This window comes from Protopterus annectens, chromosome 4.part0, assembly GCF_019279795.1.
Source record: "Protopterus annectens isolate FY-2018-M chromosome 4.part0, PAN1.0, whole genome shotgun sequence".
Classification (NCBI taxonomy): domain Eukaryota; kingdom Metazoa; phylum Chordata; order Ceratodontiformes; family Protopteridae; genus Protopterus; species Protopterus annectens.
This window is the reverse complement of record NC_056733.1, coordinates 1,543,668,309-1,543,686,394: the sequence shown is the minus strand read 5'-3', so window position 1 is coordinate 1,543,686,394 and position 18,086 is coordinate 1,543,668,309. Positions and strand designations below refer to the sequence as shown.

General features: G+C 37.6%; 1 non-coding gene across 1 annotated transcript; it reads left to right on the top strand.

Moving 5' to 3' along the window:
* The first annotated feature begins 17,461 nt into the window (after positions 1-17,461).
* LOC122800555 lies at positions 17,462-17,619 on the top strand. Its single transcript, XR_006364583.1, has one exon. It is a non-coding gene; the product is annotated as a U1 spliceosomal RNA (small nuclear RNA).
* Positions 17,620-18,086: the final 467 nt, after the last annotated feature.

Here is an 18,086-nt window from a genome sequence, read left to right as displayed (position 1 = left end):
TTATTCTCCCATACATCCTCACCACACACAATAATCTAACATCAATCATGCATATAAAGCCGTCACAGACTTTACCCACTATATTCCTTCCTCTCTTCCTCTACTGCCTACTCCACCTCACCAGTCTCCCCCAGTTCTCTTATTCTCACCCTCTTCATACAACCTCTATATACTTCGAAAAAGAATCACTCTCCACAACCTATATTTCTCCCCACCTCTACTTCCACAGTGATTCTCTCCTCTTTATCAGAAAACAATTCCCTGTTATCATCTGTAATCCAGTCCCCATACCCCTCAACCCAAACACTAAGTGCTCTACTACCCCAATCTCTAACTCCAAAGAATGTAAACACCTATCCTTCCTCCTTTCTCGGCTAATCTCATTCCTCCTTTCTGGTGACATACATCCAAACCCCAGTCCCTCAAACAACCAGTCCTCCAACCCAAACTTGCCTCCTTCACCCCCTCTCCATGATTCCCTACTTTTTTGCTACAATTAATGCCCAGAGCCTATTCAATAAACTACCTGATTTCCATGCCAGGATCTCCCAAACAACCCTGACATTCTCTCTGTCTCTGAAATTTGGCTAAAACCTTATATAAAAGACACTGAAGAAATGACAGATCTCAAAAGAAAGGTGGTGGAGTAGGCCTATTCTTCTCCTCTTCCCTAACAGTGACACCCTTTGCTTAACCCATACCCCAATTTGCTACTGCTGAGCTAACACTGGCCCTCCTAAAAGTTAATAACCATAAAAGCATATGCATAGCTGCCCTATACATACTACCAGGTAACAATATCCCTATCATTGAGGACATCCTCTCATGGTTCACCTCTAACATAAATAATGAAACAATAATCCTTAGCATAAACTGGTGTTCTATACACTCACCTACACCCAGAGAATAAACCTATATAACTTCACTCAGCTAATCAACACTCCTACTAAATTTAACAAGGATAACACCACAGGCAGTATTCTGGATTGGATATTAGTCTCCCACCCTAACATTATTTCTGACAGTGGTACCCTACCCAACTCCCTCATTGATCATCTTCCTGCCTTCACATGCCATTCATTTCCCTCCCTCCATCAATAGCACAAATATATCCTAACCTGTATCTTGAAAAATTTCAACCCTCAAGCCTTCTCTGACTCTTTAAAACAGATTAACTGGAACCCTCTTAAAACCTTTCCTCTGGACGATGCTGTCACTTACTTCAATAGAGTATTCATTAATCTACTTAACTGCTTTGTGACCTCCAGAACTAAAAGGGTCAAATCCAAAACTGTCCCATGGCTAACCAAAGAGTCTATAACCCTCATGCATCTCTGAGATAAATTGTGGAGATATTACCAAAAATTCAAAACACCCAACTCCCTGTCCAAATACAAGCAACTTTGAAATAAAGTTAAAATACAAATAGCTATCAACCAAAAATCCTACTATTTCAAACTCCAAAACAACCATAAATCCAACCCTATAAAAACTCTTGAGCAGTATCTCCTCACTCCTCTGTCCTGGCATAAAAGATAACCTCTGACTTGACCCTAACTCTCCGGATCATGTCTTAGCTACTGTATTCAATTCCTTCTTCATTGACTCAATAGCCAAGATTACCTCAATCTTTCCCCTAATAATATATCACCTCAAACCTTATCCAATACCCCTAATCATGTCCCCTCAGCTTCCACTATTTCTACACATACCATAAAAAAAAACTCCTACTAAAATTAAAACCATGTTCTAATGCTCCTGATAACATTCCATCTAACTTCCTCAAGCTAGCTGCTGATCGCATAGTTCTACCCATCTGTATGCTAATAAATCACTCTATCCAAGAATCTTATGTACCCCTCCTTTGGAAAACAGCTTTCATCATTGCCCTCCACAAAGGGGATAGCTACATGCTTCAATTTCTGCCCAGTAGATATCCTGTACCCTATCTCTAAAAATTCTTGAAAAATGTATCCACCTACAACTCTTACCATACATCTTAGACAATCACCTACTGATCCCTACACAACACGGGTTCAGACCTGGACACAGCACCGCTACTGCCCTTCTCTCCTTTCTCGAACTCATTAACTCCACTCATGATTCTGGCAATATTGTATCTAACCTCCTTCTGGACTTATCTAGGGCCTTTGATACCATATCCCACAATCTCCTCTTGTCCAGGCTCTCTCATCTCAACCTTTCCTCTTCTTCCATCAGATGGTTCACCAGTTACCTCTCAAATAGACAACAAGCTGTAAAGTGGAATAACTGTACTTTTTTCCTTCACACATCAACAGGTGTTCCACAAGGCTCGGTTGGGAGGGTGGCTTAATGGCTAAGGTGTTTGCCTTACAAACACAAGGGGCAGGGTTTGAGTCTTACAAGGGATAATTGGCTAGGCGTAAAATGGCTCGCAAGGGCAGTTAGCTTAGTACTAAACTATGAACCTTTACTCAGCCCCTTACTATTTAACATTTTTATCAATGACTTCCATCAGAACATCCCAAATGCTAAACACGTTCAATAAGTGGATGACTCTACCATCTGCTCCGCTGAATCTCTCCCTAAACTCGTGAATTTAATTCAAGACGCCTTCTCCTGCACCAAGTCTTGGATGCTGGATAATTACCTAGCTCTCAATACATCTAAATTCAGAATTATGATATTCACCCACTCCAGATACACCAAAATTGTCAAAACGTCCTTCTCTATAGTCAGGCATAACATGACCTCTATCAAAATAGTTTCCTGTACAAAGCTGCTTGGTATCCTTATTGATAATCAATTAAAATTCGACACACATTGACAAACTAATATTAAGAAAACCCATCAAAAACTTGGAATGCTTACTCCCTCAACCAAACAACTCCTATCTACCACATACCTCATTCCCTCTCTCCTATGGAGCTTCTCTCTTACTAATCTTCAATCTATCCTACAATCAAAACTATCTTCCTGCTTTAATAAAATTTCTAAGTTCGCCACCGGATCCAAATCCTCCTCTCACCACTATAACTCTCTCCACTCCCTGAATTGGTTGGAACTCCCTAACTATCTGACATACATTCCACTTACAACTGCAGATGAGCTCATTTTCAAACCCTCTAACTGTCCTTTCCTCTCCTCCACCCTAAAAATGCATCATTCTCATAGAATGCTCAGATCCAACAATCAAAATCTCCTCGAAGTTTACAAACCCACATGTACTCCAGGGCAGCTCTTACTATCTTTCTCCCTTGCCAGAGTATGGAATTCACTTCCACTACACATGAGAACTACCCATAACAACTTCACTCTTAAGACCTTGCTCCACTCTTATCTCTACTCTCACTGGGAATGCTCCTGCTCTCACCCTACCTGATGCTTTCCATCGCAACCCTATCCCCTTTCACCTTTCCTATCTCAAATTCAACCTAAGACCTCCTCCTGCTCTTTATGCCTGATTTCTCTAAAAATGACCTCTCAATTTTAACAAACTCATTACTTCCATCTCACTTGATATCTTAATACTTACTTAGTAAGCATTGTTTAGGCCTTAAGCCATAAATGTTTCTATCTTTTCCATTTCTGTCATTTTTTAATTACACGTAGAATGTATATTTGAGTTAATGTACATTTTTATGTCTTTATGTACAATATGTATTACTTGTAATTTTGTTTCTTTTTGTTATTGTAAATACTATATTGGAGCTTTTCTCCCCAGGCCTCCATTAAAAATGGGCTCATCTCAGCCCAATGTACTTTCCCGGTTAACAAACTGCAAATAAATAAATAAATAAAATAAAAACTAACTCTGTTCAAATTGTGCTGCACAGTGCTGGATCTTATGGTACAATGCAAGTGATCTTTATACAGTTTCAAGTATTTCATCCAAATCTACTAATAAAGTATATGCAGTTTATTTCTTCATACAATAACTGGTATACACAGTTGATAAACTGGTTATAACTACTGCTAGGGGTGGGGGGCTGTCTGTTGATGAAAGTACCTTATACTCATTACCTTGTCAGTTTTGAACAGTCTTCCTAATCTGCCTTTACAGGACAAGTGTGCTTGTATATGAGCTAAGTCGGACTACTCTGGCTACTGTGTGTTTGAGTGAACAAATTAGAAATATGTAACTGGTTATTATTATTATTTTTGACACAGATATATGCAGTCAACAGTGCAGCTACAATTGCTGTGTTTGGAGGATGTCTATGGATATAAATGTACACATAGTCTGACACTGGCCAGAAGCATTTTCAATGAATGTAGGTTTCAATGTATTTTCAACTAATGTAAAGGTTTACTGTTGGTGATGCTAAGTCTGTTTTCAATGTACAACTGTTTTGTTTTGATAGCAAATGGGCATCAACGTTTGGACTATAAAATTTGAAATAAAGGTTTACATCAAGTCTCTGTAATCATTGTAAAAGTAAAGTAGAAAATAATATGCACACTGACACCTTTGAACAGTGTTTATGGTAAATGGGGAGAGACCAATAAATAATCTGATCATGATCCAGCACTGGAAGTTTTGTTTTTTGTCCCTCAGTGTTGTATCATAGTTGCCTATGAATATCTAGAGTGTGAAAAAAAAGGCACTGTTTTGGTTTTAGGAAGAAATTAGGGAGATGAATTGTTTGGTTCACTGTAAAAATCTGAAACAATCATGAGTATAAAGGAAGGATTTATTCTCAGTGCTACTCTGTTTCAGTGAAAGAAGAAACATAGATGATTCACCATAACAGCTTGTAACTCAGACATTCATCTTGCAGAAGTCAGTACAATGAGGAACATTGTTTTCCAATAAGAACTGCAAATAGCCTAATAAGCAGGTTCAAAAACAAACAGTGTAATGTCTTCCAGTACAAAAGTATGATCAAAAGAAGAGTCACCTGCCTTCTAAGTGGACAGATGTGTAAAACTACTTTCAGAAATCATTTCACCTGAGGCAGTACAAAGGCGGGATCCAATGACAGACAAGCAGAAACAGCTTAGTTGAATCTCGACAATTAAGAAATGGCAAAGGATAATGACTCACACAAATACAAAGGGTCCTGGTTCTTGTCATGTTACAAACTAGAAAATATTTTCCACATATATATATATATATATATATATATATATATATATATATATATATATATAGTTTTCTAGTAGCAAGTTTCTTTTGCAGCCTTTGATACTTGCTGCATATCCTCAGAAAAAGAGGTGTCTAAAAGGTATTAATATTCTATTGTCCAAGCAGTCAGTTGAAGAAGTTGAAGGATGGTGTGTATCAAACAACCCATCTTGTGTGAATAAATCCATTCTCTGAGGAAGCTTGTAGTAATTGCTCCTGACCATTTTCAAAAGAAGGTAGGCCCACTGATGTCTGGGCCAAAAGGAGATCACCACAGTTATCACTGGAGAGTCCTTTGGCACCTTTAGAAAAACCCTGCTAATCAGAGAAATTGATATTAAGTTATACAGAAATATTCCTGTTGATGGGAATGAAAGGTGTCTGTCTTCCCTGCCTGTGTGCAAGGACTCCCTGAGCAGACTTTCCGTAACTGTATGTGGTGGAAAGAGCTAAACAGGTCTAATTGTAGAAGTCCCCATAGATGGATCAATTTCTGGCAGACATGTAAATTCTATTTGAGAGGGTCTTTCATGGTCCTGCATTGCTTGTCTGTGATGTTTGTCTCTGATGAAATATAAGTAAAATGAACTGAGTTTCTAATTTCAAGGCTACTATCTGCAAAGGGGGGATAGGAACTCACCCCCCCCCCATTTTTGTTTATGTACCACATCACTATGATGTTGACTGTGAATACTAGCAGAAGGTCTGGAGACCAAAGATGATTTAGAGGTTTTAGCCAACATTTCATGATAAGCATGTGCTCTGATTTATCTTACTTGTTCCAGAGGCCCTAGGCTTTCACCCCTTGGACCCACCTTTCTAAGCAAAGCCTGATGCATCTGTGGTTACAGACAGAGTTGTGGCTGGAATGGGGAAAAAACAGGAGATCTGGGTTGAGAGAAAAATTGAGTTACCCACCAGAGAACTTTTTTTTTTGACAACCCCCAACCCTGGAATTTTGAAATGAAAGTGAGTGCTATTGTTAGGATCAAACTGATTTGATGAACCATTGAATAATTGTCATGTGAAGTCTGGCCAAAGGAATCATGAGAAGAGTTGTGGCCATGAAGCCTAGCATTCTGAGATATTCCTTAGTAAAGGCCAAAGTCTGCATGGAAAATATCAGAAACTGCTCCTATTAGCATTCCACTTAGGAAGAAAAGTCATCATGCATAAAGTGCCTAGTAGACATCCCAGAAATACTCTCCCATGAGACAGGATGAGAGAAGATGTCTCTGTATTCATCTGAATACACAGACTGTGGTTCGAATGAAGAGATGATACAAGGTCCAACTGGAGAGATGATAGAAGTCCAAATTAAGAGATGATAGGGGTCTGAATAGAGAGATAATAGTGGGTCCAAACTGAGAGATGGTAGGGGTCCAAATGGAGAGATGATAAATCAAGCAAAGGAGAGTAGTACTGCAGGAAATGAATTCATTCTCAAGTCTTAGTGAGTACCTTTATGAGATGGACCCTGTTTTTCACAAAATCTAACCAAGATAACACTGATATGTAGATTTTATTTTATATAGCATATAACATGGAGAGAAGTAGGTTAAAAATAAAAAAAGGATAGCTAGGTGCACACAACATCCAGGATAAAAAAAAATGCCCAAGCCTGATAGGTGCACTGGTGCCAGGACTGTAAAAATTGACAGTGTGGAATCCTGAAGACATGAAAACATTCCTACAGTGAGGCTAGGCCAGGCTCAGGGATGAACCCCCCCCCCCTATTGTAGAAGGAAGGAGTAATCCACAAAAATCACAAAAACTGAATGAGCCTTAAAGATGACTGAGTGAACTATTGGAGATACAAAAGAAATTATATATTGTTACTATTTTGCAAGAAGCCCAGAATTTCCAAACAGAAGATGTACAAAAAGATTAAGAGAGAAATTAGAGGAAAGAAAAATGCTTGCACAAGAAAAACTGTCAAAAGCTTCAAATAAAAAATTGTGTTCATTAATACAACAGATTTATGAAAAATATTGAAATGACTGAGGAAATGCAAAAATATAAAGAACAAAATCTAGAGTTTTTTTAAGGTATAATAAAGAAACATGTACATGGGAAAGAAAGACAGATATAATATGGTGCAATATTTATACAAAGGAGCAAGCCAAATTAATGAATGCAAAAAAAAAAGCAGCCCCAAAGATATTCAAAGAAAAATACTGACAAAGGCATGCAGATATGGAACATTTCACAATGCAAAAGATAAGATCACAAAGAGAGAACATAGAACAGAACATTAGTAAAGTAGAAGTAAAAAAAATAGAAGCTGAAGTTATGGAATACCTGCAAAGTGAAGGATTTAGTATAGAAAGTCTAACACAGGTTATATCACAGCCTGGTTGAACAACAAGTCCCCCAAGTAAGGAGAAACAGGAGGAGAAGGAGACATCTGAAGAACTATGGAGATGGGAAAGAAAAAGTGATTTAATATGGTGCAATATCTATGCAAAGGAGAAAGCAAAGCTAATCAATACTAAAAGAGCAGCACCGAAGATATTTGATGGGGAATATAGGCAAAGGCATGCAGATATGGAAAATTTTACGATACAAAAAAAATAAGAAAAGAGAGGAAAGTAGAAAGGATGATTAGTAATGTAGAAGTTAAAGAAACAGAAACTGAAGTTATGGATTACCTGTGAAGTGAAGGATTTAGTGTAGGAAATCTAACTCTGATAACATCACAGCAGGATAGAGCAATAGATCCCCAAACTAAGGAGAAACCAGTGAAGTTGGAAACATCTGATCAGTTGCCATATGAAATGGAGCCTTTCATAGGAATCCAGTATAAAAGTTCAGGTGGAGTTGCAGAGCAAGGGAAGGAACAAGAAACTGTGGCAACTCTGATGCAGTCAATGTTGTGGAGTGATAGGCCAGTGACTTCCCATATGAAAAAGCAACAGATGACACAGGATGAAATTGAAGAGAATCTGACACAGGAAGATGCTCTGAAACATTCTGTAGAATGCCCACAGGAAAAGGAGAACAAAGAATGTGCCCTCAGTTTAGAAGAAAATGATAAAAGAGAAGAGTTTCTTGATTTAATAGAGATGGACAGACATATTAAGATTAATGGAAGAAATAGAGTACAGAAAGTCAATAAAACCTAATAAGTTAGAAGTTTCATAAAAGAAATGAACACAGTAATTAAGACTGTTCATAGAGATTCTTGGAATGTAATAGAAGTAAATAAGATTTAGTACTGTGCAGCTAAATTAATAACAGATAAAGTCTTACAAGAAAAACACAGGGTAATAAGGGAAAAGAAGGGGAGAAATCACATTCTATCATGGAAGTATTGAATAGAGAAAACTGTAAAGCAAGTAAGTCAAGAAGTGTCACTGTTAGAATTAGAAGAGTATAGAATAGGGAACAGATCAATAAAAGACTCATAAATATAGATGTGTTAAAGCAATGCACAGTATCAGAACAGATCAGGATATATTGTGCACTAGTCTAAATAATAAACTAAAAATATCAGCACAGGCATAAAAACTTAGATTTACAGTTAAATATAAAAGAAAAGTACAAAAATATGCAATGTATTGATGTCCCAAAAAAAATTATACAAAATTGGGAAACAAGGCAAAAAGAACTGAAACACCACAAAAAAAAAAAAAGAAGAAGAAATAGATACATTTTGGAGACATATCTACGAAGATTCTGTGGAACATAACACACATGCTGAATGGATAGAGGAAGTAAAAGAATAAGAAGTTTAAATTTACAGGATATGAAATGGGATCAAGTAATTTGCAAAGAAATTGAAACAAGGTTAAGAAGCATTCCTAATTGGAAAACTACAGACCCAGATGCAGTGACTAACTTCTGGCTAAAATTATTAACATCTTTACATGAAGATTTAGCTATGAGTAAGAACTATTTATATGTGCACCCTAGACACATGCCAACCTGGTTAACAAGAGGAAAAACAATACTCCTACTTAAGAGTGAGCATACGAGCTAAAACATGTCCTAAAAAGTATAGACCAATAACTTGCCTTATGAAGATGTATAAACTGTAAACTGGAATCGATGCTGATAGAGTTTAAAGACATTTAGAAGAAAACTCAATCATTGCAATAGAACAAAAGGGTAACAAAAGAAAGTCATATGGAACAATGGATTAAATAAAGTCATAATGGAGAACTGTAAAAAGGGGAAGAATCTAAGTATGACATGGATGGGTTGCAAAAAACATTTGACAGTATTCCACAGACATGGATAAAAGAGAACTTAAAAATGTATAAGACACACCCTACACTGATCAGTTACATTGCAGCGACCATGAAACAGTGGCAAACCACTTTGGAGTTAAGCCATAATAAAGGAAAATTATTATTTCAGGGATAAAAATTCAAAGGGGGATATTCCAGGTTGACTCTTTCTCACCACTACTCTTTTGTCTTGCCCTTGACCCATTAAGCTGTCTACTTAACAGATTAGCTCATGGCTACAACTGGGCTCCAAGAAAACAACACAGTGTAAAGACTTCTCATCTTCTATTTGTGGATGATGTATAGTCCATCAGAAAAGGAACTAAAAGCACAACAGCAAGTGGTCACAACTTTTCCAGATAACATAAGATGTCATTTGTTCTTGATAAATGTGGAAAAGCAACTTTTAAAGCAGGAAAGCTGCACACCAAGAAAACATAAGCCTTGGACAGGAATGTTTTATAAAAGAATTTGAGCAAGAGGGAGCATATACATATTTGGGAATTGATGAAGCATCAACAATAAAACATGAAAAAATCTGAATAAAACTTAGTAAGGAATGTTTTAGAAGACTAAAATTAATACTGAAAACAGCACTGACATCTAGGAACAAAGCGCAAGTTGTAAACCAATTTGCTCTTCCTGTCCTAACTTATATTTTTGGAGTGATTGACTGACCCCAAAAGGTGTTGGATCAGTTGGACAGGGCAACAAGAAGGATGCTTCATGCTCATCAAATAATTTATAAAAATCTGTGTATACCAAAACTATATAATCCTTGTTTTGAATGAGGTATGGGCCTTCTCGAAATTGATTACATATATAGATCTGCAACTGTAGGACTGCATATATATCTGGCGACCACACAAGACCCAAAAGTAGTGAAAGTTTTAAAACATGAGGAGCATAAGTCTAAGGTGACTTCCCTGCTTAGTTTAGCAGAAGCATATTGGTATCAAGCGAGAATGGAAATTAAACAAGATGTAGATAAACATCAGGCAGCAACTGAATGTGCAAAAAAAAATAAAAAAATAAAAAAAACAAAGAGTTTAAGGTGAAGGATCAGATGAGAAGACAAGAAATGTGGAAAATGCATAAACATAGTTGCAAGTATAGAAAACTCTTGGAACAACCTCATGTTGATCACAATCGAATTCTGGAATGTTTAAGGAGAGGTCCAAAGATGACAGGTTAGTATTGGCAGCCAAAGATAGTGGAATATGTACACATGGGTTTACAAAGTCCATTGAACATGTGGGAGAAACAAAACGTATGTTTTGTAAAACAGAATTGGAAACAGTCGCATATCTTGTTGCTTGTTGTGATAGGGTCCACATTAGATTTTCAAATGCTTAGGTTGTTGAATGCTGAAATGTTGACACCTAAACGTTGAAGTCTAGTAAACGTGACAGGCAATTACGCAAATTTTTCCCTGGGAAAAAGTTTGCTTAGCTGTCATCAGGGATTTGCCCTTTTCCCCGCTATAGAGCGATCTCGGAGTTGGTATATTTAGTTGGGGGACTGTGGGGTCACAGCCCCCCACATTAGGTGGTGTGGTGGGTGAAGCCCCCCACTTGATTAGGGTTTTACAGTTTTTTTTTGCTGGCCACGTGAATATTTTCCCTGGTTTTGACATTTGACAACCTAAGCGCTCGAAGATCTAATATGGACCCTTGTGATATAATAAAGGCAGAAGAACTGTATACTGAAAGGCATAATAACGTGACAAGATTGCTGCATTGGGGATTGTGCAAACATTAAAATATTGAAGTAGCTGTGAAGCATTGGAAACATAAGCCACAAATCATTATAGAAATTAATGACATTTATATCACTCTGGATCACAAATTACCAACAATTCGAAAAACAGATGTGAAAAAACAGATATAGTAGTAGTACATGAAAAGAAGAAAAAGGTAGCATAGATCATTGAAACTGATACACCCAGTGACTATAATGTCTTACGTATAGAGAGACAGAAAGTCATAAAATACTGGGATTTGTAGGTAGAAACAAGGGCAATGTGGAAGAAGGATACCCAGATAGTTCCAACAGCAGTAGTAGGAGCAATGGATCTTAGAAAAAAGAATTTACAATAGTAGTTAGATATGTTACCAATACATGTAACTCCATAAAAATTGCAGAAGTCAATATTGAAAATATTGCGGGTGCTGCAAAGACCACTTCTGGCTAATAGCAAATATTGAAACAATACTAATCTCATGAACTTTAATCATACTGTGACTTAGGAATGGGGTCCATTCCATTCATGGTATTAGAAACCCAAAAGACTTGGAGAAATTAAAAAGAGACAAGTTTTTTTTTACCCAAGCTAATAAAACAAGTCAAGATTCTTGACAGCTTGTGGAAGAATCTGCAAAAAATAAGGTAGTCATTTAAATCTAGAAAAAATGTGAATGCTTTGGAATCCACAATGGGCAATTAGAGGACACAAACACTTTATAAACACTCTTATAGGTGCTGACAAACCAAAGGTCAAAGCAAAAGACTAAATATAAGGAAGTGAAATGTATTCCCTAATGGGATACTTATTAGCCTTGGTGAAGTGTTAGCAAACAGTCGATCACTTGAAGCCCGCAGGGAAGTGCTTACTTAATGACGACACCATAACCACTGATTTTACACTAGTTTCTTCAGTCTGTGCTATGGCTAAGGGATATGGAAGGAGTCCTAAATCTTTGAAAGTGGGCTGATTGGTATATTCATTGTCAAGATGTACCTTACAACCTATGCTACTGCAGCAGTGATCAAATGATGAATATTGTATTGTATTCACTAAAATCAATAAAAAGTATGGCTTCTGCTTTTTGTGTTTGTGTGTGTGTGTGTGTGTGTGTGTGTGCGTGTGTGTGTGTGTGTAGAGGGGTGGCAGCTATGTTGTATTTTGAAATAACAAGTTGGCGTAAATTCTTTCACTTCCATGTGACAATTGGAAATACTGGATCATGGATTACTTGGTGGTCCAGAATAAAAATGCTTATATTTTGGGTGATTCTGCTTGCATCCTCATAATTTGCTAAAAGTAATTTCCCCACTAACAGCAGAGTGAGTATACCATGTAAAAAGACTCTTCCCAGCAGCACTATCTTGAGTATCTTTTTCTTTTTTTTTGGACTGATAACAATTTTTGTGGGTCGACATTTCTGATTTTTGGCCTATATGTTGCGTTTTTTTGGTGTTATTTGTTTCCATTTTGCTGCAATTATTATTATGCATTTTTGCTGTACTATTATTAGGACATTATACTGAATTAAATGTAAAGAACAGTTCATTTATTATGACTACTTGTTCACTGTATATCCCTTCTGTTACTACTTTTAGAAGATTCACAATGTTACAGCATCAGTGTGCAGCAGTCAAATTATGGTACAGGTATAACATTTCAAGCAACATGCTAAGACACTGCCACAGCTCAGTGGTCTGGACTATCACTCCCCCCCCCCCCAAAACACAGACTGAATTGCTACTGTGCTCTATTCAACATAAGCTGAACATGATTATTTATTTTATTTTACATTTGTTTACTGGGACTGGGACAGAACCCATTTATAGTGGAGGCCCAGGAAGAAATGCTCCAGGCACATCTTTGAAGTGTGGAAGGAAACCAGAGCAAACCCACATGAAAGCAGGCCCAGGGAGAAACGCTGGAGACACGTCTTTGAAATGTGGGAGGAAACCCACACAAAAGCAGGGAGGACATGCAGACTCCACACAGAAGGCACCCCAGCCAAGAATTGAACTGGAAAACCTCTTGCTGTGAGGTGACAACACTAACCACTGTGCCACCCTAATGTAAATCACTTTCCCTTAATTCTGTTTTTTCTAAATCAACCTGTTATATTAACATTTATACAAAGATTATTTTACTTATTTTTTTCATAAAGAATTTCCCACTGCATTTTTTTTCCATTATTCAGTTGGATGCCACTTACATGTTCATATTTTCACCTTCTTAATAATCTCATGGTTTAACCAACACAAAATGTCCAATATTTATACATGGCCAAATATACTATTTAATTATTAATGCAGGAGACAAATACTGTACCTTCATGTGTAGCACTTATAGCTAAGTGATGATCTCCTTTATTCATGGATGAATACCAGGCTAACTGCCCTGAAGAGTGATTTTAAGCCTATCCATTTAGGTGTTCAAATTACCTTTATCATAATTTTCATTACTATACTTGCCGTTTGTGAATGAATGTTTCTGTGCTCATACCAATAAGCACTGACAGAGGACCCTGCTGCAGGATAGACAATTTAGGCACTACCTTTGTCCATTAGTAGCATGGGAGGCAGTCTTTTGATAAATTTCCTTATTCCCATCCAATGATCTAAGCTGCATTTGAATAGGAACAGGGATGAGCTTTGTTTTACATGCTTTAGGAGTCTGTAACAGAGTTTTCTGGGATATGTACTGATCCCTTATAACCATTAATGTATCTGGATTGGGTGTTTCTGATACCATTTGACTTGCAGAAGCACATTAAATCCATTAGTACTGGGACAGTTGAGGCCTTATAGGCCAGACAGCAATCACGTCTTAATAATCTATAAGAGACTGAGTGTAGCAAAAGGGCTTTAGGCAGTCCATAATGTGATGTGGTTTAGTCCCTGTATTCTCTTTGTGTGGAACCTCTGTGGGCACTCAAGTTATTGCACGTCTGGATAGCTACATACCAAAGTGGGCATTCATCTCATTGATGGTCCTGATAAGGGCTGAGTACAGTGGGACAATGATATCAACAGAACAAGATGCTATCCCTTTGCTTATATGTGGAGCAATATAGAAGAAATTCCTTAAAGCAGTAGACACATATTGACATGTTGATCAAATGCTAGGTCACATTTCAATGTACGTTCCCAAATGTCTAACTACTTCATCAACTCTTGAAGGTGTATTATCAATGTGGTAGCTTCCATGGGCAGTCATTTTCCCAAAGGAAACAGTAGTGTACTGTTTGGTATTTAGATGTAGTCCATCATCTGGCACCAGTTATTGTTTTGGGACAAGCCATCCTGGAAGATAATGGAGCTTTTAGGGATTTAGTGACTGCTCTCAACTGTCACTTGTCTGCAGACTTAGACAGTCAAAGACCTTTGACAATTGCTCAGATATTGGAAAAGTACATGATAAACAGGAATGATTCCAGCACTAAACCCCATGGGACTTGACCAGTATCTGATGTTTTTGAAGAGGTCGCTCCCATGTACTGACTTCCTGTGTCCTATCTATGAACTAATTAGCAATCTAGCAAGTGACTCAGGGGTTTATTCCTAAATTTATTCCTAATTTAAGAAGCATGTCTACAATGTCTGTGTGGGGTATTCAGTCAAAAGCTTTAGCCAGGTCTAGGTAGGCAATGTGTACCATCTTACCTCTGTCTACTGATATGGCGACTTTTTGAAAAAAGTCCACTACTTAAGTAAGCATGATTTTACTTTGATGAAACCAAACTATGGATGAGTGTAGTGTTTGGATGTTTCCTATGTCCTTATTGATTAATTCCATGGTAAGTTTTTCCATGACTTTACAAATGAGGCTTTTCAGACTCATGGGCTGGTAGTTACCTGGATCTGTGGATGGCCCTCCCTTGTGCAGGGGTATGACTGTTGCTGTCCTCCATTCATTCATTATTATAAAGCCATTTGGAGGATGAGGTTGAAAAGCGTTATTAGGGGCATGGATAAGTCATGTTCATGCTATTCAGGATACTTCAAGGGATACTTTCAGGACCCACAGATGCAATATTTGTGGCTTTTGAGAGCACTTCCAGGGCTTGATCTTGTGCGATAGCTGGGGACATATTGATTTCTGATATTTCTTGTCAGATATTTGGGAGAAAGAGGATGATGAAGTTGGTACAGAATTTATCAGACAGCAGGTCTCTTATATCTTCAGCTTCAGAACAGGTGGTGTTGCTCATAATCAGCTCAGGGCAATGCTGCATAGTGCTTTTCAGATATATATATAGCTGTGTAGAAGAAGTTACCAAGGAAGATGGTATTGAGTTTAAGGATGAATGACTCCAGTTCATATAAGTAGGTACTGTGGCATTCCTGGGTCATATAAACTGTTCTGTAACTTGCTAGAATATGGTGAGGGACTTTGCTGATGGTGAAGCTAAGATGAAGAAGTTCTAGGTCATCATGCTGCTTTACTAGCCTTATGAGTCTCTTCTGGATGAAGACTAAGACACCTTCACCTTTTTTCCCTCCCTCTGTAGTAGCTGGTCTAGAGGTGTAGCAGGCATTATAACCCTGTATAGTTAGAGCATTCTCTATCTAATTTAAACCACTTCTCTGCCACTACAGAGATGATTACCTCCTCCAAGGTGATGAGGGCTTGCAAGAAGTGAAGCTTCTTGTTTAGGTTCCTAGCATTGATCATTGGTGCCTTTATAGTTGCCTTTGTTTGTTTCATTATATTGGTAGGTTTATCTGGTTGCCATTACCTATAAAAGACACTATGGCGTGGACAATGTTCTTAGACAATATTTGAAAACCTAGCAGGGACAGGTGCAGACCATCCCTGGCAAAGCAGTGCAGTCTGTTTGTTATATCTCCCCAAACTGACAAATACCTCCTTTGAATGACACCAAAAGCTAAACCAATTATTAAAGCCTTGAATTTTTTTGCTTACATTGAGGCATCATCCTTGGAAAGTTAGGATGCTGCTCAATGTTAGGATCATACCTGCATGGACACACCCTTCATCCAATGCTATACCCAACCTTTAAAAGAATTTTGCTGCAATATCAAATCATATCCAATACATTTAGGAAAGCATGTTTATGCTTAAAAATTACCTGGGCAATTAGCCTTATAATTACCTATAAATGTATGAGAACTTCAAAATACCTCTCTTCATGTAGTCCAGGAAGATACGTCTTAAGTCATTTACACTCACATATACTATGAGAGAGTGATACAGGTACTTGCTGTTCAAGGACCTGAGTGCTTGTGTGATCTGATATATCCTGAAACCAGACAAGCAACTGACTGTCACCCTTTCTTTGCTCAGCCTGGTGAGTGATGCATCAGTATGTCTTACAAAGGAGTCACCTATGACTAGAATATTAAGTTGAGTAGATGCCTGTCTTATAGGCTTAACATCCATGACATTGGAACCTCAAGTGCTGTGTGAAGTGAGAAGGTTTGCAGACTTGGATGATTTCTGAGAGTGCTTAATGCCTTGTTTTAGAGGTTTTTGTGGTCTGGAACCCACAAGTTTGCAGAGATGTAGCTAGGACGATGTGAAGGGGCAGATGCCTGGCGTGCAGTAGGTTAATGTGCATGACCAGAAGTGCTGATGGGGTGGTTTTGATTTCTGAATGCCCATATAATATTTATGGTAATGGCAGAAGCTCAGAAGTACTTTGTGTGTTGTAATGTAATTGTGGCAAGGTGCTTGTTACTTTGTCTTTGTAGCAAGCAGTTTACAGTTGAGGGTGGTGCCAGATCAGTGAATTGCACTGAATTAGCTAGCTACTACTCTGTATATATGTAAGATATACAATCTGCGTGTATGCGTATGATTGATTAAGTTCTTAAATGACCAAAATATATTAAAATGTGTTTATTTGCAGAACAAAATGAAAGGAATTATAATGTAACACACGCGTTTTTTTTCTTAGTTCTACAATTTCTTTGCAGTATATACAGTAATTTCTAGGTAGATTCATAGTCCTTAGAGGCATTTATACCTTACAGGGTCTGTCCTTCACGCCTCCAACAACACCCTACCAAAGTTTATATCTACAGGCCTTGTCAGGCCTTCCCTTCAGTTCAATAAAAAAGAGAAAAAAATGTAATTCAGCCCACATTCACAATAAGTTCAAAGTAGACTGTTCATCTCCAGAAAGCTCAGCTCTTCTGTTGGAGCCCCTGGTCTGATCTTTGATGAACCTCTAATTGATGGGCCACCTTGTTACTTCACTTTATAGAAACTTAATTGTCAGATATTATTCTAGCAAATGTAATAATGGCTTGCTAATTCTTGTGAGAATGTAACGACTCATTTTATGTTTATAAAACTATTATATATTACATTGGTTTATTTATGAATGTTTGTTAGCTGTTAAAAAAGGTTACAGTAATTACCTGGTGGGGAAATACCATGATCAAGAAGGTGGTTTCCCCAGGGTGGGGCTTTTCCATTGGACACTTCAGTTGGGTTGACCTCTGTGATTTACCCAATGGCAGAAGAGACTCAAATACATAACTTATGGTTGACTTGACTGGCAGTTAGTGCAGAAGATTAACACTCCACCTTGTTAATGAGCTGCTTCCTGTAACAAGGGTGAGGGTTTGAATCCTAGCACCCTCCCTTACCTACTGTGTGACATTGAACAGGCCACTTAACCAGATAGTGCTTTGGGGCAATTTGGAATTTGAGATAGGCTCTTTAATGGTCTTCTGGACTCTATGCCTAGTAAGCAATTATGAACAATGATAATGTGTTTAGCAAACATGGGAAAATGTGCAATTATTTAAAAATATATATTTTTTGTTCTACAAAAGTTTTTGCATTTTTTAAGTGAGAATGATTAGAATTCTAGATTAGTATGGATTAAATTAATATGGTCACTGGGGCCTAATGCCATGGTAAATTGGGGTTCAAATGAAGCTGTTTCACTGGCAAGAGTTTTATACATCAAGGTAACAAGATTATGAATAAAAGTGATATCTTTTACATAGGACTGGTGATCTTATGATGA